Here is a 22,213-nt window from a genome sequence, read left to right on the forward strand (position 1 = left end):
ACTGTGAGGGGTTTGAGGATAACCTCCTGGTTCTGTGTGAGGAGGATCAGAAATAGTGCTTCAGAGGTGCTGGGTCTGTGCGTAGCAGGGACTCAATACACGGCAGGTGCTCCTATGCTACTTATAAGAACTGGTGCTTCTGGGACTCCTTTGAAGTTCTCCCTCCTGTCCATCAGGCAAAACTTCTGTGTCCATCTCATGTCCTCTCAGGGACTTGACACGACTTACGTGTGACGTTCGTCCCCCTGACCAGTGCCTTGGTGGGTTTAGCCTGGTCACATCTCAACCCCAGGCTCACCTTTCTGGAGCCCAACTCCAGAGCCTGCAGGCCAGGTGCCCTCACCCAGCCAACCCTGGCTCTCAGAACCCCATCCATCAAGACCTGGCCCCCACTCTGGATCCTCTTTCCAGGTTTGTAGCTGTTGGGAGGGGCCCAGACTTGGATCCCCATCCCCTTGGACAAGATCAGGCCATCTTTTACCAGCCAGTTCTCCAGGAGACACCAGCCAACAGCCTTTACCCTCTGCCAAGTCTCTTGGCCCCAACCAGACACAGACTCTTGCCTGACATCAACCAAATACCACAAACCAAGGTGATCTCTGCATCAAGGACCCTCGGCTACAGCAGGACCAATAAACTTTCTTCCCCTCTTTCTCTTTCTTCCTCTCTCTCTCTCTCTCCTCTCTCTCTCTCTCTCTCTCTCTCTCTCTCTCTCTCTCTCTCTGGTTAGATTTGCTCCATCTCCCCTCTCCTTAAACCTGGAATGTGCTGAGGTTGCATTTCCTATCTGCAAGCCGCGTGGAACAGGACATCCCTGCAGCACCACAAACAAGCAGCCATGATTTCCCACCAGGACAGGCCAGTGGTCCACCCACGCGGGGTTCTGCATGAAGAGCTGATGACTTCACTGTGCACCTCTGCTTATTTTATAAAAGAGGGCACAGTGGACGGACTGGGGAGATGTCACAGAACAGACTACTCATTAAATAAATGGGTAAGATTCTTCTCATGCCTATGGCTGGAGAACATGTCTCTTCTGTTACAAAAATTGTAATCCAAATCACAACGTTCTCTGAGAAATCCTGGCAAGGGTCTTCATCGAATAAGGAAAGGTTTCCAGGGACATTCACTCCAGAGCCTCTGCAAAAGAACCAGTCACTAAAGAGTACATTTGGGTAACAAGAGTGAAGAAATAGCCGCTTCTCCTGCCCAGCACCCTCAGCCCTGCATGGGTAGAGATGCAGAGAGATGCAAACCCATTTTACTCCCCATCGAAGGCAGCTGGGGTGCAAGAGAGCATTTAGAGAATACTTTTAAAAATAAATGGATCATCGGCACTGAAGATAACTTAGTTCTCCAGCTCATTCCAGTGGGTGCTCTGCTGTGGCCGACCCACCCAGGCAAACAGCTTCGTAATGAGCTCCTTCTTTGCAGTGCTGTGGCAAGCACTGATGGGCGTGGTGGCATCCCCTTCTCGAGCCCTCTCGGTAGAGTAATACAGAGCCCTCGTTTCACTTCAACAGGAGAAAAACCTTTCAGTCCGTGGTGGCCACCATGATAGGCTCCACTTCCCAGGGACACTGGCTGTCAGCAGCTTGTGCAGAGACGCTCAGATTTCCTGGAAGACGGAGTCGTGGTTTCCAGGGTGCTGGTGCTGAGGTCAGCTCTGATTCCGCGCTGTAGACCACCAACCCATCTCCACAGCATTTCCGCCCTTCTTCTCCCAACACAAGAAAGATGGGAACATTGATTAGATCAGCTCACATTAGCAAGCCAAGCCACTGACTGCCTTCCTGCCTTCCACAGCCTAAACGTAGCTACCGCCTGGCCACGATCCCACCACTCCAGCCCGCACGGTGTTCTCACCCCAAGGAAGATAATGTGGAGACTCAGGATTGCACTAGGGAGCTTCCTGCTCTTGTAAGAAAAATACCTGCGATAATTAACTTATAAAGATAAAAGGTTTATTCTGGCTTACCGTTTGGGAAGTTCCAATCCTGGGTGTCTCTGAACCTGTGAAGAGGTGACACCTTATGGCAGGAGCGTGTGGCAAAGCAGAGCCACCCAATCATGGCCCGGATCAGAAGAGAGGAAGAGTAAGAGTCCAGGGTCCTACTATCCCCTTTAAGGACAAGCCCCGAGGCCTCAGTGTACCCAACAGAGCCACCCTGAGGACCGGCCTTCAGCGCACGGGCCTGTGGGGGAACATTCCAGATCCAAGCCCATGGCTGGTGTCAGTGAGCTCATCTGTTTGTATTGTGCCCGCTGGTGTGTGGGAGGCTCTGTGTGCAGGGACAAGAGCGGTCATTATCACAAGCCTGTCCCTGGCTCAGCGCTGCAGGGGGGCCTCCCTGCCAGCGTGGGAGGAACTTGTTGGTTTCTGAGCTGGGCTGGCAGGACCATGCCCGATGAAAGGCACGGCCATGGGGCTACCACAGGGACGGCTGGGAGAGGACAGTGACGGACAGGCCCCAGTCCCCAACCTCAACCAGGACCAAGTGTCACATTCTATCGCATTTAATTAAACTTAGCTCTTCATTCTGTTTCTGAATTATGGCATTTAAAATTTTAGACTAGATGTACAACATTTTCATTTTGTCATTAAAAAGCGTCAATCTTTATAAGAAATAGAAACATTGCCCCCACCACCACCCTCCCCAAGAACTCTGTAACTGTCCCTTTAATTAGCCGCTCATTAATAAATCTATCTTGTTCTCGAATCCCCACGCACTTGGTACAGTAGTTCATTAGCACAGGAAGAGGCAATTTAGATTTCCTCAGATAATAGCATCTGTCGCTAATCAAATTAAGGCAGGAAGTGCAAATGGTCCAAAGCTGGACAAGCTTGAGTTGGGCAGTGGGGCCGGGGGTGAGGGGAGGGTCAGGGCCGGAAGATCAGCTTTAAAACCGCAGTCCCACGTCCCAGGACACGCGGCCATCCTGATGGAGCCTCTTGATTTATTTCCCAATGGAAAGACTTTTATTGGTCAGAACACATATGCTCATATTGTCAACTTGTCACCACCTCAAAGCCAGGGAAGTTCATGGCCAGCGGCTCATCCGCCCCATTCACGCATGTAGTATTGATTGGACTCCCATCTCACGGCCTGGAGCTGGACCTTGGAGGTGGTGAGGGGAGGAAAGGCACGGGAGGGCCCTCTGATTCTGTGTCCCTGGCTCCAGGACAGGTGGGGCCACATGCCCGCACGCAGGCACCAGCTCCTGATGCGCCCACAGCCACCCCGCGCACACGGCTCAGTCCTCTGTTCCTCCATGCACTTGCTCCCTCTGGGAGCACGCGCTGTGACCAGGAGTGGAGTTCTGGGGGACCCCCGCTCTACGCCACTAGGATGGTAGGCCAGGGAGGTGTGCTGGACTGACCGGACCAGGAGGCCCGGGAAGAGGCTTCTGGTCAGGTGGCCTTTAAGTAGAGACCAGACTCAAGTCAAGGAGTGAGGCAGGAGACCTGCGGCCATGCAAAGATGTGCAGGGAGAGCCGTCACTCCCAAGCCGTCACCCTCGAGCCAGGACCAGGCGATCTGGCTTTGGGGTCTGGGCTACTAATAACCGGCTGAGGTCACTGAGGAACCAGCAGAACACGGTGACCCAGGACTTCAGTGGACACGTAGGCAGGAGTAGGGGGCCTACATGCTGGTGGCCTTGGGGTTGAAGGGACAAGAGCAAGATTCCTGCCAACTTTGGGCAAAAGCAGTCTCCATGGGTGAACAGAAAGCCCGGGGTGGCGGTGGCTTGAAGAGAAGCCATGAGACACTTTGGTGAGATGACAATGTGGATGACTGTGGCTGTGAGGGGGCAGAGCATGGGGTGGTGAGGAAGAACAGCACTGGCCCCAGGGCGGCATGTTTACAACCTGGCCAGCTCGGGCAGAGAAGCTGCTCAGGGGCAGAGCCCTGGCCACCACACATAAGGCCCAGGGTTTGTCCCCAACAAGGAAAAAAATGAAACAAAATGAAAAGTATGTGAGGCATGACATCCGCGTAAGCTGGCAGAAATGGCTCTGGAAAGAGGGAGAAGGCCAGCGGCAGAGAGAACAGGGCGCCTTCAGGAGGAGTGTGCTCAAGGGGTGGCCTCCAACTCAGACCGGCTCACCCACTTCATAAGGAAGCCAGGCAGGGACAGACGTACACACAGCCAGGTCAGTGACCAGAGGGCGGCGGCCGGCCACTTCTTCCACTGCCTCTGTGTTCTCAATGAAAGAAGAGGGTGGAGGGAAGACAGGGCTCTGGGAGGCCCGAGGGGCCGAGGTGCTGACTTGAAGTGAAATGGGGGCGCTGCGTGGTGCTGAGGTCCAGCTGGAAACCACAGACCTGATTTACAGGGAGACCTGTCCACCCGGTGGCCTGGCCACCTCCAGCCATGTCCGCTGCCGGCTGAAAGTGGAGCTGTTTTCCCAGACAGCTGGGAGGGGAGGTGGGGACAGGGCTCTCGGGATGTGTGAGGGGCAGCGTGGGGGTGAGCCCGGGAGCCACGCTGGCCCAGGAAGGGCGAGAGCACGCTGCAGGTACAGAGAAAGTGGCCACGCCGAGGGACGGGCGGGAGGGACGGGCGGAGCCAGTGTTGCCAAAACAGGGGTGCGAGGGGAAGTGAGCTGCAGGCTACGTGGTGACAGTTGCCACGGCGACGGTTACCGTGGCGATGGTTACCCTGCTGATGGTTTCCTTTTGCAGGAAGTCGCGGCAGCTGAGTGGTAATACTGAGGCCTGTCATCGCCTTGTCCATGCACCCAGGATGGGTGGAGACGAGGCCTGGACCTAGGACAGATGAAGGCCTGAGAAGTCCCTGGGTAAGGGGGACCTCAGCAGGCCAGAGTGGAAGGATTCCCATGAAGAATAGGGATAAAAGTCAAAACAGGCTGAGCAGGGACAGTGCAGGGGTCGGGGGCAACCTGGTGGTCCACAGGAGAAGCAGGAGTGGACCCACAGCAGGGAGCCAGAGCCGGGGGTCGGCAGGTGCCCCAAGTAGTGAGGAGCGGGGCTCAGGGGTCTTCTGAGCATGATGGCTTCCTTGCTGGGTCCCCACCCAGGAGGCTCCGCCCTTGGCTCTGAAGCATGCGGGTTTTGATAACAGGTGTCACAGCCTGCGGGTGGTGGACATCTTGATGGAGTAGGGGACAGTGGAACACCAGGCCAGTGCCCCCGGCAGGGCCACCTGGGCTACATAGCTGGTGGGTTGGTGACCATTTCTGGGGTTCCAGTGGGAAACACGGCCTGCGACAGCCCTCCGCCCACTCAGTGTGCAGGACAGCGGGGTGGGGTGACCAGCCCTCCCAGGCAGGGAGGAGCAGCCCCCCGTTTTGCCCCAACCTGATGAATTATCATTAATCACTGAGCTTTGGCAGACCCAGGGACTGCAGGAGAATGCTGGGAAACATTATTTTGGTCCAGAATAGTTTTGTGGGGGTTTTGTTTGTTTGTTTTAATGTTAGTGGATGTAGTAAGAATGACCGGGAAGGTGATTAAAGTCCGAAACCCTGGCCCCGTGCTTCTGAGGCTCGCAGCAGGAGGGGCCCAGCCAGATCCAGGGGATGGGCGGGGTGGCTGCACCCTGGCCCACTCGGGGACAGGAGGAACAGGGAGGGACAAAGGACCCAGAAACACAAGGGGACACAGAGAGGCTACAAAAGAGGAGTCGGGGAGGCTGGGTTCTCAGCTGGTCTTTGAAGGGACAAGAGCAAGATTCCTGCCAAGGGAGGCCGCCCTTTGGGCATGGAGGCGGGCTCCAGTCAGGAGGCCTCCAGCCGGACCCCACGGTGACCTGTTGGCACGGCTTCCTAGAGCGAGGGTCTGGAGAGAAGCGCGGACAGAATGAGAACGATGTTTCAGGGACGTCATTTTGGCAGCACTTTGCAGGGAAGGCTGCCGTCGTCACAGAGACTCTAATGAAGGCCATTACTCACGGGGAGGAAATGAAGACATGAGGCTGGGGACAGCGCCAACTCCGAGCAGTGGCGCGGAGCAGCCGGCTGAGTGGCCCATGGGCTGGAGGACACGGGCAGCGGGGAGCTGACGGCCGTCCAGGGCCTTCTTGACCTTTCCAGCTTTCCTCTGTGGGACAGGATCAGAGACAAACCACCGGAAATAGATCTTCCTCTATTTGGGCATGAAAGGAAATTGAGGGAGTCTTAACTCTGAAAAGAAAAACCAGAGGCAAGAAGTGAAATGACGTTCGTTTTCAAAGAGCTTCTGACGTATCCGTCAGACTTATTAAAACACAGTGGTGAGTCCAGCCAAACCCCAGAGATGACCAGATGAGTCTGGGCGTGGGGGTGTCCCTTTCTCACCGGACCCTCTCCTCATTCTCAGACCCAGGACTGTGGAAGTCAGACCTGAGCTGCCTTGATTGGCGGTCTGGGGCCCCCAGGGGTTCCCGAGGGCAGCCTTGGGCTCTTTTGAATTGCAAAGGGCCCTTGGGGGGTTGGGTTGGCTCCGGTTTGTTCTCTGAGGTGGCCTTGACGCGAGTGGTGGCTCACAGGGGCACAGACAGGGTCTGCCTTCTTTGCCCCCCAGACACTCTTGTTCTAAGGACAGTGAAGGAGGTTGGTGACACTGGGCTGGGAGCCAGGAGAACTCACTGATCACATGGAGCCACTGGCTGTGGCCCTCAGGCCCCGGGTAACGGGGGAATTAGCCCTAGACGTTCCCAGGTGCACGTGGTGCACAGAACAGGACACAGAGCCCTGAGTCCCAGCAGTCAAGTCCTCCCAGACAGAGCCCGCCTCCCAGACCCACCTCGCCCCGACCTGCAGGGTTCCCGGGCCAGACTCCTCCCTCCCTCCCCTCCTTCCCTCTCCTCTCCTCCTCTGCCTCTCTCTTCCTCGCCCTCCGTTCCTCTCTCCTGCCTCCTCCACCCACTCAGGGTCTCTCTAGTTCCCCCCTCTTCACCCAAACAGCACAGATCCACCTGCGTGCGCACCCAAGAGGGCCTCACGTCGGAACTCGCCCTCCATAAATCAGCTGCCGGTGGGGGAAGATCCCTTTCCAGGTGCGTCCTTCGACATGGAGGCGAGGTCTGCAGCAGCCCCCCGTGAACTCGCAAGTGACAGCTCAAAGTTGCAGTCGTCCTGTGGCACCAGCCCCCGCCCCCCAGGACCCTCAGTCACCTCAAGGACGAGGCGTCGGGAGGCAGAGGAGAGGAGAGGAGAGCTGCTGGGGACTGGCAGGGACGGGCTCCGCAGGGCAGGCCGTGGGCCTCCACCAGCCCCCGACGTGACAAGAGCCACTGTCCTCTAGCCTCCCTCGTCCCCTCTCTCTGCAGCCTGAACTTCCTGGGTCACCCCCACCACAAGGCACTGCCCAGGGCCAGTGAGGGGAAGAACCGGTCACCCAGAGGTCGACAGACCAAGAGTCCAGAGCGGCACTGAGCGTTCCCCTTATCCGTGGTAGCCCCCATTGCTCTTGAAAGGGTCACAGTTTGGATCAAAAATCATTCTCTCCTCCCATCACAGCGAAGGGGTCCCAGGGCCACAGAAGAGCAGGGCATCCTGACTCCAAGGCCTGGGCCTGTCCCAGCTGCTTTCTCCCCAGGTGTGGCCCCCGGGCCACAGTGTGACAAGCGCTAGTGAGCAGGGGCAGCCTCACCTGGGTCAGAGCTTCAAAGGCACCCTCACACCCGGAAGCTGTTCTGGGACTTGTCACGGACCCCAGGCCACATAACCCTAGAAACACCCAGAGCAAAACTGCCTTGTGCTTCGTGGCCAATAGGATGAAATCGACTTCCACTGAAGAGGCTTCAAACAGAAAGGGGCGGAAAGGTCGCCAACCCCAGGTGCTGTCGCAGGAGGCTCCCATGGACATTTAGGGATGTTTCACCTGGGCACTGGTGACCCAGCTACGTGACAGTGGCTGTCATCTGTGGGGTTGCTGATTCCCCTCCTGCAGCGAGAAGCGTGATCCCCAGCCAGCCACTGGCCAGTGAACAGGCGTCCTGCCCCTGCCTCCCACTCTGAGGAGTTCTCTTCCCCGTAGGACGATCGTTCCTCATGGCAGCTCTGCAAGGCCTCCGTGGTATGAGGTCCTGGAGGCTCGGAGCAGCTATCCACCACCCCAGACAGCCTGCGCGTCCTCCCCGCGGGGTGTCCCTGCCCATTTATACACCGGCTTTACTGTGACCATTTTGTAAGACCCAGACAGAGAGGGCTCCCGGGAGCCTCTTAGGAGTGGCCTAGTGGCCGTCTTCTCAGCAGGCCACCCACAGGGACCTCTCCTCTCCTCTCCCCACTTAGCCCACTCAAGCTGGGGTTTAGAAGGACCAGGACCTCTGTGTTGACAAGCCACAGCCAAAGGGCAGACAGGGTGGCCCCCAAAGACCCCCCATTGCCTGGAAGCCAAGAGACTGCAGATGTGATAAGCTAAAGAGCTCAAGATGGGAATGAAGGGGCAGTAGAGACAGGAGACGGATTTCACCCGCCCGGGCAGAGACCGGCAGGACCTGTGGTTTCAGCCACAAACCAGGGAATGCCAACGGGCACCCCAAGGTGGACAGCTGGGAACAGATCCCCTGGAACCGCAGAGCCCTGCTGACAGCCAATGCCACCCACGCTGATTTTGGAATCCCGGCCCCATGACTATAAGGGGGTGGGTGCAGGGTCGTAGCCCCCCTCTGTGGCCATCTATTCCAACAGCCACGGGCCCCCGTGCAGTCCCTGCAGTGCAGACATATAGAATCAGCAGCGCCAGGACTGGAGAGTCGCGGGCAGCAGTGCCAGGGAAGGACTGGGCAGCCCGTGAAGGGAGCAGACAGCATGGAAAGAGAGTCAGGGCCACACCTGCGTCACCACAGGCGTTTCTGAGCCTCGGTACCAAATCTTTGAAAAGAAAAAAACCAATATCCAACTTCCAGCATTGTAGTGAGAAACACAGGAGCTGATACGATGAAAACTGTCTCACACATAGTAGGTGCTTTTTTCCATAGCAGTGACTCAGGAGGCCAAGACCGAAGGATGGCAAGTTGGAGGCCAGCCACGGCAACTTAGTGAGACCCTGTCTCTAAATAAAAAAATAAAAAGGCCAGGGGATGTGGCTCAGTGGTTAAGCACTGGGTTCCATCCCTGGTGCCTCAAATAAATAATATCATAATAATAAATAAGCGAATCAGTAACAATGACTATGGCATAAGAAAGAATAAACTCATCTTTAAAGACCAGCAGCGTGATCCATCTTAGGGAAAGAAGTGATTTTGCTCAGAAAAAAATACTTAAATTCTTTGACGCCTTCTTTGGACACTACAGTGTCCTCCCCTCTGCCCCTCCCCACCGCTGCCCCCACCCCACATACTCTACACAGATCCCAAAAGGCTGATAGGAAGCATAGTCAACTGGACTCCTCAGCCCTCAGCAAGGTAGAACGGGAAGTTGCCAACGATGAGGGAACGTGCTGGGTTTGATTCCATTCCACAATAATGTGTGCGGGTCCTGAGCCCCAGGACTTGTGGTCATGGCCTTAATTGGAAATAAGGAGCTCACTGTGAGGAAACAGGCAGACTTGGGACACTGCCCCTGCACCCCGAGGGACGTCAAGGGTGGATGGCCACCAGCAGCTGCCAGGAAGAGTTCAAGAAGGGTTCTCCTCTACCGGGTTCAAGGGGGATGGGTGGTCCTAATGACACCATGGTTTGGACTTCTCACCTTCACAATAGGCAGACAAAACTTTCTGCTGATTAAAGCCCCCCAGCTTGGGGTACTTTGTTATAGCAGTACTAAGAAGTAATACAGGGAATAGGCACTCTGGGACGTGAGACCAGAAAGCACAGGGCACAACCTGCCCAAGCAGGTGAGCCACTGTCCACAGAGAGCGGCTCCATAATCCACTAGAGATATGCCCCAAGACCCCCAGTGGTTTCCTGAACCTACAAATAGCACCAAACACTAGCTATCACTTTTCCTGAATGTTTATACCTCCTCACACCCTGTAGCTGTGGCGTTTGCAGTTTGAGGTACAACAGCAAAATTAATAAGAATTTTCTTCTTCTTCACAATTTCCCAGATAGATCTTACCTTTTTAAAAAATTTTTCTTATTAAGTGTTGAAACTTCATCTTTCACTTCAAGGAAGCACCTTCTGAAATATCTGAATCATCAACATTGTTACCCTTGTGCTTTGGTTATTAGGTAAAATAAGGGATAGTAGAACACAAGCAGGATCTGATAACCCAGGCAACTCCTAAGTGACTCACGGGTGGGTACCATATACAGAATGGATACACTGAGTCCTGTCCCAGGTGTGAAGCTGTGAGACAGCACAAACTTCCATCATACACTCAGAATGGCGCACTCTTCAAGACTTATGGATTATCATCTGTTTCTGGGATTTTGCCCTTCAACGTTTTGGACTATGGCCAACTCTGTGGCTAACTGAAATGGCAAAAAGCCAAACCACAGATAAGGGCAGGATTTTCTGTGAGATGAACTGTAAATCTTGTTCCGTAGGAACACCGCTGGATACTTTTGTATTGAAAAAGACCACTTTGTTGCCTGTTTGCTCACTCTGGGCAGGGAAAAGAGAACACTCACTGATGTGAGCCAGGCCAGACAGGAACAGGAAGGGACAGGAAGGGACAGGAAGGGACAGCGGGGACAGGAAGTCTGAACAAGTGGCAGCCCGAGAACCTCTGCTGCCGCGTCAGAGTCCCAGAGCTTTTGGAAGAGAACTATTTTGTCTCCCTCCTCGAGGAAAAGGTAGCTCAATAGGGCAGGCAGACTAGGGTGCCCCATGTGACCAGCAGCGTGGGATCTGTTCTTGTCAACATACGAATCAAAACAGGGGTCAAAACCACAGGTGGTGACACAAGGAACAGAGCAAGGGCTTATTGTTGCCAGCTCCACCCGACCTTGGCCGCCTGGATGGCTTAAAATGGCACCATCCAACGGACCCAGAAGCACATACCATGGTCCCAGAGGCTGGGGAGGCCGAGGCAGGAGGATCACAAGTTCAAAGCCAGCCTTCAGCAGGGACGTTGCAAGGCCCTGAGCAACCCAGCAAGACCCTGTCTCTATACAAAGGGCTGGGGACGGGGCTCAGTGGTGAAGCACCCTGGGTTCAATCCCCAGTACCAAAAAAAAATAAAAGTCCTGGTGCCAACTACCCTGGTCTGATCCTCACACACTGTAAACGTGCTGCAAAGTCTCACGGCACCCTACAAATAGGCGCAATTATCGTGTCAGCTAAAATCATATCCATTTAAAGAAAAATTCCTGATGTTCCCAGCTCCGGCCTGCAGAAACCAGCTCGCCTGGCTCAGGGGTTCCCGCAGGCCTGTCCCCGCTCTGGAGAGCCGCACTGCTCCCCGGGGGATGCTGGCCTCCCCGTGTCCTTCCCGAAGTCCCCAGCACTGGCGCCTAACCTTGGCAGCGCTCAGGGGAACGCGAGATCAAAGGAATGAAGTGCTCCTTTCTGGCACTTCAATCAGGGAGAGAAGCAATTAAAATGTGAATTAATCTAAGTGAGAGGAAGATGCAGACGTACAAGAGCAAGCCTCTCACCTTGAACCTGCCTGCGCTCACACGGCTCCGATTAAAGACGTTTCCGTGCCATGAAGACCCTTCTCTTCTCATGTGAAGGCCCCGCGTCCGTCAAGCCCAGGAGCAGCCGCCGTGTGGCCACGCTCCCTGGGCAGGTCCTTGGCCCCTCAGAGCTCTGAGAGGAGCCGGCTTTGAGCAAGCGCAGCCCTGGTAAACGCAAAGACCGGCTTCATTTTCTCCTCTGATCGGATCCTGCAGCCCCGTCCACTGCACTGGGCAGCGGGGGCCAGGCTGGCAGGGCTGCCTGGTGGGGCCGCCAGGGCGGAGCAGGGACACCCAGGCAGGAGCACGTTCTGGTTTCCCGACTGTTTCTTGAAGTGACAGCTAACGGCGGCCTGTCCCTCCAGAGGTTGGGTTCTGCTTCTCTGTGGCCCTGGGGGCACTGGCTGACCCTCTGCAGTGGACAGGCGGAGTCGGTGATGTCAGAGGAAGACAGGACAGTGAGGGACTGTCACCAGGCCCACTGGTTCTAGTGGGCCTTCCAAGCCAGCCACCGGGCCCTGGTCCTGGGTCTGAGACCGCTGTCGTCCCATGCCCTACCAGTGACCTTGGCCTTTCTCCTGTTTCTGGCGATGCGCTGTCCCCTGGCCGTTGCCAACATGTCCGTCCTCTCAGGTTCGCAGCATGGACTTTGGGAGAACTCGTTCTGAAGCTGCCTTTGTCACTTGCCAAACCCAAACTCCTGGCTCTCCCCAGCCCCGGGGGCGCTGGCCCATCCTCCTGTGGACCCCGGGGGTTCTGTCTGTCTGACTCTCTCTCCTGACCACCTAACCACTGCAGTGGACCCAGGTGCCAAAGCAGAGCCTGCTGGAACGCAGCCCCAGGGGTCAGAGGGAAGACGGCCCTGGAGGTCGTGAGGTCTACTGAGGCACAACAGTGGCCCTCTGGCCATCAGCATGCTGAGGATGACCGCCAGCCCAGCTTCTGCTGCAGCACGGCCATCTTGGGAAGTTCCCATTGAGACTGTCATCGGACAGACCCAGAGACTCCTGCTTGGTCAACTGGGGCTTCCTGCTCTAGGCCCTTTATAAGGCCCCCACACTCTTCAGCTGCCCAGGGCAGGGCTCCTGCCGACGAGTCCCGTCCCTCGAACCACGCGGAGGCCCAACATTCCAAATGCCACCCTCAATTTCTGCGTGTTCTGCCGTGGCCTGGGCCATGCCAGCCCCTCTCGAGTCCCCTCTGCCCCTCCATGGTACGAATGCAGGACACGCACCCGGGCTGTGACGGCTGGCTTTGGCCACCTCTTGCTGGCGGCTGCACCGCGGTCCCCACCCAGGCTCCTCCTCCTGCAGCCACGGCCTCCGAGCGCCTTCAGCACCTGGAGAGGGAGCCCACAGTGCCCCTTTGCCCCCAGGTCAAAACCGAAGCCCAGAGGAGCCCCACGCAGCCGGCTCCCTCTGGCCTCTCCCCATTCAGCCTGACCTGGGCCTCGGGGAGACGAGGGACACCAGGGGGCGACCAGGGAAGGGCAGCCTGGTGTCCAGGCGCTAGGAGGGCAGGGCAGGCGGCATCCCGGGAGCTACTGCAGCTCGAGGAAGCAGGGCCCCCTGAGGGGCTCCCGGGATCCTTCCTGACGTCCCTGCACCCCATCCCCCCCCTCGGCCATTCCGCGCCTCCCAGCAGTGAGGACAGAGCGCACCGGCCTTCGTCCTCCACGCTGTACCCTCCCGTGGCTCCCCAACCTCCCCGCCTTGACGTCACGCCATGCTCAGTGCCTTCGAAGGCCACCAGGTGTGATGGTGACAAAGACATCAAGTGTCAACTCCAGTCCCCACTCCATCGGTCACACCGTCGTGTGCCCTTGGCATGAAGCGATGACACCTGCGCCCAGCTTAAAAGGTGGCTGTGGAGATTGAATCAGGTGACACCGTGTGCTCAGCCACGCCCCGACAGAGTGGGCTTCAGAAGGCGCTCGACACCGTGTCCCTGTTGCCCTTCTAGGTGTTTCTCCCGTGGCCAGGGCCCCGTCCTGGGCAATGAGTCCTCATTCTCTCCAGCACTCCGCCTCTGTCTCAGCTCCAGTGTGTGTGTGGGGGGGTCTCCCTATGCTCCCACTTTCTGTGCAGGGCCCTTCCCTGCGCTGGGCTCCCTCGCCCAGGGCGCCCGAGGCCTGTCACTCACCGCACAGGCGATGCCACGATCCTCACTGCTAGAAAGCGGCGTCATGAAGTGCCCTGCCCACTCGCCTCAGTCCTTCTCGCCCTCGTCCTCGCCATCTGGCCTCTGCCCCAGGGGGTCCTCGGGTGAGACCCTCCTCTCTCCTGGTGCACGGCGCCCTGCAGAGCTCATTTCCTTCTAAACCGGGGCCTGAGCTCGCTCCCCTCCTTCCCCATGTCCCTGAGGCCCAGGAAGGAAGAGGGCTTCGCGGGAGTGCAGGATGGGCACTCTGGGAACTCGGGGTCCCACGTGTGGGAGAGCAGCAGGTCCCTCTCCCGGCTCGGCCTCCACCGGAATCCCACAGTGCACAACGCCAGCCGCTGCTCCCCAACAGGCTCGTGGGCACATGGGCCCTGTGCATGTGCCACCCAAAAATGAGCGCATCTCGTGGTCAGCCAGATGGATTGGGCCAGGGTGGGTTTTCCATAGACAAACGCCTCACGTGAGCACTGACTGCATATCCACCCCCACCTGCCCCCTGGACGGGCTTCCTCGAGCAGTGTGCAACCTGCGCAACTGTACACAGTGGCCCTGGGAGAGAGCCACAGACGTAGCTCACTGCACTGGGAGGTTTTAGTTGCTGACCTCGTTTCACAAACAAGGACAGCTGAGGGAGATTATCCACTGTCGATGTAAATGTAGGCTGAGCTAGGATTCTAGCCTGGCTATCAGATCCTAAATCCAAGCTGTCTCCTAATTCACAACAGAATGCGAGCTCATTTGATGAGCCTGGGAATCCTTTTTCCAGGGATAAAGGAGGAACTGGAAGAGTATGGGCCTCAAAGCTTTGGAGGTGCTGTTGGAAATGGGGAGCACCTGTCACCAGGGGCACCCTCAGCTTCTGCTACAAACACCGTGTTGATAGGAAGCAGCATAGTCTTGTCCTCAAGACGGAAACATTCTCCTGTTGACCCAGAGGGACGGTGACACTGGTGTCTGGACCAACAGAGGGCAGTCCCTGTTCAACAGGACCCACGGGCAGAGCCGGAGGACGAGGAACAGGAGCGAGCTGCTTCGTCCCTGGGGAGTCCTTGTCCTGCCATCTTTCAGAGCTGCAAGACCCTGGCCGGGGACACGGGGGGTGGGGGGTGAATATGCTGCACTTTTAACAAAGCCAAATTGATCCCATGGAAGGGATTGTCCTTCAGGCTGAGATTAAACCTCTCTGACGGCTTTGTTTTTAAAAATGCACTTTGTTAAATTAGATGAGTTAATATTGTGTGTATACATCAACATAAAAAGTGTGTGTGTGTGTGTGTGTGTGTGTGTGAGATCACACACTCTCAGGGTTGTGTGTGTGTGTGTGTGTGTGTGTGTGTGTGAGATCACACACTCTCAGGGTTGTGTGTGTGTGTGTGTGTGTGTGTGTGTGTGAGATCACACACTCTCAGGGTTGTGTGTGTGTGTGTGTGTGTGAGATCACACACTCTCAGGGTTGTGTGTGTGTGTGTGTGTGCACGCACATCCGTGTTTTCAGTTTGCAGATCTGTGATCCCAACATCAGGGCGTCACTGCCTTAGCGTGGAGAACTGCCATCTCCTGAGGCCAGGGGCCCCTTGCTGCCCTGACACCTGCGTGGGGAGTGCCTCTGTTCTGGGGGTGCTCTTGTCCCCAACGCTCACAGCTCAGAAGTGGAAGAGGAAACCTGGCTCTCCATGGCCAAAGCTCACAGAGGGGACAGGAGGTCTACGAGGGGCCCAGGAGGTCCACAGAGGGGCCAGGGGGTCCACAGAGGGCCCAGTAGCCTTCACTCAAGGAGGCCACCCACCCGCCCGGCACCGTGAGGTCTTCACACAGAGTGGCCAAACCTCGAGGTGACCCCACCACGAAGACACTATTATGTCCTGCTCTCCAGGTGATGACATGGACGCTCAGAGAGGGGAAGAACTGCCCAGGGCCCATGCCAGGGAGTGTCCTGCACATTCAGTCTTCCTGGAGCCAGCCCTGTGCTTTCCCAGCGTGACAGGCCCCCTAGAGGGAAAGCCTGTGTCACAGAGTCCAGGAGACCCGTCATCCTGATGTGCATCCACTGGGGACACCCCAAACAAGTATCCAAGGGAGCAAGAAAGGAGACGTGGGGGCGTCGCTGTTAGGATTCCTGCATTTAAACCTGTTTCCCTCGTGGTTTCTTCGAAGCCCTCAGTGACCGCAGCCAGGTTCACCGTGCCCACGGGATGCAGGGGAGGGACTGGCACCCTTCGGGACCTGCCTGGGTGACAGGCTCAGCCCAGGAGGGACGGATCCGCCCTCGGCAGGTCTGGCTCTCGGGAGGGAGGCGGGAATCACCCTCCTCATGGGCAGCGATGCCCGAAGCTCAGGTCCAGTGGCCAGAGAGCTCCGCCCGCTGGGGTGAGGCCCGCAGAGGCTGGACTTGGGGGACTTTCGAGGAGGAGTCCTTTCCCACTGTAGCCTCTGGGAGCTAAGTCCTTGTTCCTGGAGATGACGGTGGCACAGGGAGGCCGGGTGGCAGGCCCCATGGAGACCATGGGGAAGGCCGGAGCTCATTCCCACCCAGATCTGCTGGGGCTCGGATGTGGATTGGCCCCAAGGGTTCGGGCACTGGAGGCCTGGTGCTCAGGTGGCAGTGATGGGGTGGGGTGGACCCTTCAGAAGTGGACCTGGCGGGAGGTCCTCAGGTCACTGGAGAAGTTCTTGTGGCACCCTGACTTGGTTCCCATGGGACTGAGTCGTTGTAAGAGCCAGGCTGAGCCCTGGACCCGCCCCCCCCCGACTGGCTGTCCTGCAGGGGCATCTCCGGCTCTCACAAGCCATATCTGCCATGAGGTTCCCACAGCTGATGCTGGTCCCACGCTCTTGAACCTCCAGAACGGTGAACAAAATAAACCTCTTTTCTTTATAAGGTGATCCAGCCTCAGGTATTTCATTATATTAACAAAAGTGGGCTAACAGAAGACCCAGTGGAAAAGCAAGTTGACGTGATGGGAGTAAACACGGTGAACACCGTAGGCTGGATGAGAATAGGTGAGCAGCGACTTTCCCTGGACTCCTGACTCCCCGACCCAGTTAACCTAGATAAACCGTCACGTGCTGTGGGTTGGAGCTGGAACGTCCCTCCAGAAGCTCGGGTGTGGAAAGCATCATCCCCAAAGAAACACGGTTCAGAGATGAGGGTTTCAGCCATCGCTGGATCACCACGGCCCTGACCCACCCGTGGAATGATCTTGTTGATCCATCTAGTGGATTAATCCACTGCGAGTGGAAAGAACTCCTGGGAGGTGGGACCTGGGTGGGGAGGTGGGACCTGGGTGGGGAGGGTGGGTCTTCTCCCTGGCCCCTTCCTGTCCCCGCCCCCGCCCCCCTCCCTGGGGACACCAGCTGAGCAGCTCCTCCGTCCCACCCTCCACCGTGAGCTCTCCCTCTCCTCAGGCCCAGAGCAAGAGGCAGCTGACCTCAGACTGAGCCTCTGAAACCATGAGCCAAACTGTTCACAGTGATGAACGCCGACCAGCACGTAAGGGCTGCAGGGCCACTCCCAAGGACACTTCAGGCTTCCTAAGGGGCCAGCTGTTCTAGTCCAGGTCCTGAGCCTCAGCAGGGGCAGGGCCCGGGCAGGCAGCAGCCAGTGGGTGCCGGGCTCTTCCAAGGCCCCAGGCCGCACCTCCCCAGGGAGCACCCTTGCTGCTGGGGTCCAAGTGCACCCAGGGCGGGAGAGGGAGACCACGAGAGATGGCGGCCAGCGGGCCCAGAGGACGAGCTCGTTCCACTGGGCACCCTCGACAGTCCACCGCCCCTCTCTCTGTCCACGCCTTGAGGAAGAGGCACCAGCTTAGGCCCTCGGGGCCCCATGTGCTCTGGGGACAGGGGGTCTCCTGGCGGCAGCAGCTCTTTCATTGAGGAAAAAAGATTTCACAGAGACACAAATCGAGCCCTCGGCCGAGGATGGGTTCTGGTCTGAGCAGAGCTGGCTGCAGACTTTAAAATACGCATAGACAGAGTTAAAATTTTCAAATACACGAAGTGGATGCAATAGGGCCACAAAGCGCTGTGAGCTGAGCGGACGTCACCTGTTGCCAGTCCTTCTCCCTCCGTCCCACCACATTATTATCACAATATTTTAATCATTTTTTCCTTTGTGCCTTCAAAGTGCCTCCCAGTGGGGACACTGCAATGGAGCAGTTGACTAAAGCAGCAATGATTGTTTGTAGTTTAGGGAGCAAGGAGGGGGTGGGCAACGCCATCTGCTCGGGACACCTCCCGAGAATGCAATCTCAGATCCCGTCGGTGCAGAGGGGGACGCACGTCCGCCCGCCCTGCCCGGCACGTGGACAGCGGTCTCCCTCCCTCCCTGGGACGCTGGCTCCCTGGGACCTGCTGGCCCGCGCTGTGTCCCCGAGGTCCTGGGGTCTTGCACATTCGTTTCACGAGGGTAGTTCTGGCTCTGACGTGGAGCGGTGCTGGGTAAATGAGAGGCCACCTGAGAAGCAATTAAAGTAAACCAGGAAATCTTTGCTCTTGGCTTCGTCTTGTGCTGAAACAGTTGACACGTCAACTGGCCTGGGAAGAAGTCCTGGTGGTTGACGGACATTGCCCCAGTTGGGGTCAGCGCCTAATGAGTTGGGTACTTACCTGTGACCCCGACAAGATGGCTGTAAGTGAGCAGATAAGAGGAGCGAGGGGACCACTTCTCAAAGCTGCCCACAGAATCGCGATCACAGAAGGCAGTGGAGCTGGGGAGACCGAGGAGCAGGAGCGGGTGGAGTGGGGAAAGTTGAATTCCCGGGGCTTTGGGGTGAGAACAATAAGGAGTTTATTGCCTTAGGGGCTTGGTCAGGGACACGATGCACTTTCCACGTCTGTCCTCTGTCTCCTGGAACCACGCTTGTTCCTTGGCCTTCATGACATCTTGTAAAATTCCAGTTCCCATCACATGGGTCTGCTGACGTCCCTGTCCTCGGTTGTCACAGAAGATGCGTGTGTCAACAGGCTCAGGATGCACTGCCCCCGAATCCGGCCCCTCGGCATGTTAAGTAAGTTGGTCTGCAGGAATTTGAGAAGTAGCAGGTGCAGGGGAACTTTCTCTCTAGAGGTCAGGAGAGCCTCGGGTGAGAGGTGCCATCGGTACTGAGAGCGGCAGAGGCCGCAGACCCGTTCCCAGCTGCCAGCCACAGCCCGGAGGCTTTCAGTCATCCGGGCTTCCTGCCACTCGCTCCCCGGGTTCATCCCACCTTGTATACGAATTTTCCAGTTTAAATGTCTCTGAAGGGTTTCATTTCCTACCGAGACCCCTGCGCCCAGCCAAGCTTCTGCCACACACATTTGTGTACTTGCCTTTGCAAATCTGTCTTTTGTTCTAGGGATCCTGGCTGAGAGCTTTCAAGGGCAGGAGGAAAAGGTACCTATCCTTCCCCTGACACGTCATTGTCACTCTAGAGGAACGGACCACCAACAAGTGTCATCTCAGACACTTGTGCCTTCAAAGTGCCTGAGAAGGCACTTTGAAGGCACACTGAAAAAGGCAGACCAGGAAAGAAGCCTTAGTTAATCCACTAAGAGGGTACAGATGTGTCTTAGGACGTCATCAAACTGCTCTGCAGTGGGACCCCTGGAGCAGGTGACCTTGTCTTCTCACCCAGGGCTGCGCTGGCCAGGCTTCGTCCATGGTAATGGTGCATAATGGGCGATGGGGTGCTGTGGCCGGCCCCAGAGCACATGCGTTTCAGACTTGGAGTTGGAGTCTGGCTGTGGTTCAGTCCATCTTGGCTGGAAAAGCTGGGCTAAGACAGAGCCAGGTCTGTTGCCTGTGTTGTTAACTCAAGACCCAATCCTGATGCCTGGGGCCCACTCTTCTCATTGTAGAGGGAAGAAGCTGAACAGGGATGGAGGAAATTCACCAGCTCCCTTAATTCTCAGCTGTCACTTAATTCTCTGTCACTTCTACCCATGCTCCAGTTGAATTGCAAGGTCAAGTCCAAAGATGAGTAGTCCTCCCCTTATCCACAGTTTCACTTTCTGTGGTTTCAGTTACCCACAGGCAGTCACAGTCCAAATATGTTAAATGAACAATTCCAGAAAAAAGACATAAGGTTTAAAATGTGTACTCTTTTGAGTGAGTGTCATGATGAAATCTTACATGAGTTCATTCCATCCTGCTCAGGACATGAATCTTCCCTTTGTCAGTGTATCCATGGTATATAGGCTACCCTCCCCTTGATCATTTAGTAGCCACCTCAGTTATAAGGTTGACAGTCATCACAGTGCTTATGGTCACATAACTCTTATTATAAATTTATTAATGGCCTTGAAGCACAAGAGTACCGAAGCTGGTGACTTGAATATGCCAAAGAGAAGCTGTAAAGTGCTTTCTTTCAGTGAAAATTCTAAACTTCACAAGAAAATAAAAAAGCACACACTGAGTTTTCCTTAGGTCTACAGTAACAAGAACTTTCTATTTGTGAAATAATTGTGAAGTATAAAGAAATCCCTGCTAGTTTTAGTGCCATACCTCAGAATACGAAAACTATGAGCACAGTGTGTGTTAAGGTATGCGGGCAGAGGAAGAACCGTAGTACAGTCGTGCCTGGGTGTGTGGGAACTGGTTCCAGGCCCTCCCCTCCCTGTGGGTACCCAAATCCATGGATGCTCAGGTTCCCTATATAAAATGGCATGGAATCGCTAGACCCTCTGCACAGCTCTCTGGATTATTCCTAGAATGTATTAAAAGGTAAATAGCATGTAAATAGTCATGATAGTGTATGGTTCAGGGGACGATGACCAGGAAAAAAGTGAACATGTTCAGTTAGCCACGATTATTTTTGCAAATATTTTCCATCTGCAGTTGATTGAGGCTGCAGATATGAAACCCATGGCTGGGGAGGGCTGTGTGTGTCAGTGTGTGTATGTGTGTGGTTTGATACTGTGTGTGAGTGTGGGCATGAGTGTGTGTGTGTGTGATTTAATAATGTGAGTGTGTGTGTATGAGTGTGTGTGTGTGAGTCTGTGTGTGTGTGTGTGTGTGTGTGGTTTGATGCTATATGTGTGTGTGTGTCAGTGTGTGTATGTGTGTGGTTTGATACTGTGTGTGAGTGTGGGTATGAGTGTGTGTGTAATTTAATAATGTGAGTGTGTGTGTATGAGTGTGTGTGTGTGTGTGTGTGTGTGGTGTGTGTGTGTGTGTGTGTGTGTGTGTGTGTGTGTGTGTGTGTGGTTTGATACTATCTACATCAGGCACGCCATGGGGGCCTTGGGCAGTGTCCCCAGGGACAAAGGGGGCCTACAGTCCTCCCTTCCTGTCTCCAGGGCTAGAAGGGCTGAGTCAGTGAGAGGGGCCAGAGGATACAGATTCTTTTCTGGGAGGAGGACTGGATGCACATTTCTACCACCCCCAAAATTTTGAGTCACCATCTGCAGACTTCAGTCCCTTTTGTGTGACAGAAGCCCTCGACTTCCCGGGGACCTCAGCCCCGTCCCCTTGGATGCTGTCTCCCACCCTCTAGGCGCACACGAGCAGTGTGGCGCGGGTGCCCTGGGTCTGTGGGGTCTGTGAAGGAACAGTCTCCTCACACGAGACGTCCCCTACTCCGCTCACGGGAAGGGTGAGCCAGGGAGCCAGCAGCTCGGGCAGCAGGGCCGCCCTGCCTGGTCCAGACGAGTGACCTGCGCTGGCATGAACTGCCCCTCAGTGTTTCAACAGAAAAACTGTCTTTTTGCCACAAGAGGTTGAAATGAAGAGTTGGGCTCCTTTGACAGTTAATTTTCAAGATTGATCATTGTCTGTCTCTTTCTGGAAACGTCCAGTAGCCTTGACGCGAGGGATGGAACCCTCCCTCCCACCTTGTCACACGTGGTGTCCGTCAGGGAGAGGACAGGGCGAGGACAGGGAGAGGGTGGACCACGTGGAGAGCTGGCAGCCAGTGCCAGCCCTTTGCCATCATCAGGTGACCTGTGTGGCCTGAGCCCCCAAACTCAGAAGCCTTGAGACGCTCGACCACTCCGGGGGTGCGTGGGGCTGGCGGGGAGTCAGGAATCCACCTCAGGCATGAGGGTGGGCCGCACCTGGCCCTGGCCTTGGCGTCAGAGGCTTGGGGACAAGAGCGTGGTGCAGCCCAGGACCCTGCAAACGGTACGGGCCTGGCTTAATTAGCTGCAGGCCACTTTGCCAACGAGCACCTGTGTTGCCAGGTCTCGCAAGTCCCCCAGGGAAGCCAGAAGTGGGGACGAGAGCTCTGATCGTGAAATGTTGACAGGAATAAATTCAGAAAGAAAGAATGAATGGAAAAGAGGGAGGAAGGAGGGAGGTAGGAAGGAAATGAAGGAGGAGGGGAGAAATCAGTGGAAGAGGGCAGAATCAATCGCAGTGCAGGCCACGGAGGCCGAGGAGCAGAGGCCATCCAGGCCCTGGGGGTCTGTGTGTGTCTCCTGCGGGGAGCAGGGCACAGCAGGACTCAGGGCAGGGGACACACTGACTGCCCCTTCGCAGACCCCATACTGTATCCTCATTTTGCAAGAAGAGCAAGCCACCCCCAAGCATAAACCCAGGCATCCATGTTTGAAGCAAGGC

At 56.2% G+C, this 22,213-nt stretch overlaps 1 long non-coding RNA gene across 2 annotated transcripts; it reads right to left on the reverse strand.

Annotated features, from left to right (window-relative positions):
- Positions 1-2,957: 2,957 nt before the first annotated feature.
- Positions 2,958-12,332, reverse strand: LOC144367479 (uncharacterized). 2 transcript variants are annotated; one of them, XR_013426897.1, is made up of 3 exons: positions 11,497-12,315; positions 5,918-6,148; positions 2,958-5,804 (listed from the first exon to the last, which is right to left on the reverse strand). It is a non-coding gene; the product is annotated as an uncharacterized LOC144367479 (long non-coding RNA). The 2 variants fall into 2 exon arrangements; XR_013426896.1 differs by having other exon boundaries at positions 2,958-6,148; positions 11,497-12,332.
- Positions 12,333-22,213: the final 9,881 nt, after the last annotated feature.

The sequence above is a fragment of the Ictidomys tridecemlineatus genome, chromosome 10, assembly GCF_052094955.1.
Source record: "Ictidomys tridecemlineatus isolate mIctTri1 chromosome 10, mIctTri1.hap1, whole genome shotgun sequence".
Classification (NCBI taxonomy): domain Eukaryota; kingdom Metazoa; phylum Chordata; class Mammalia; order Rodentia; family Sciuridae; genus Ictidomys; species Ictidomys tridecemlineatus.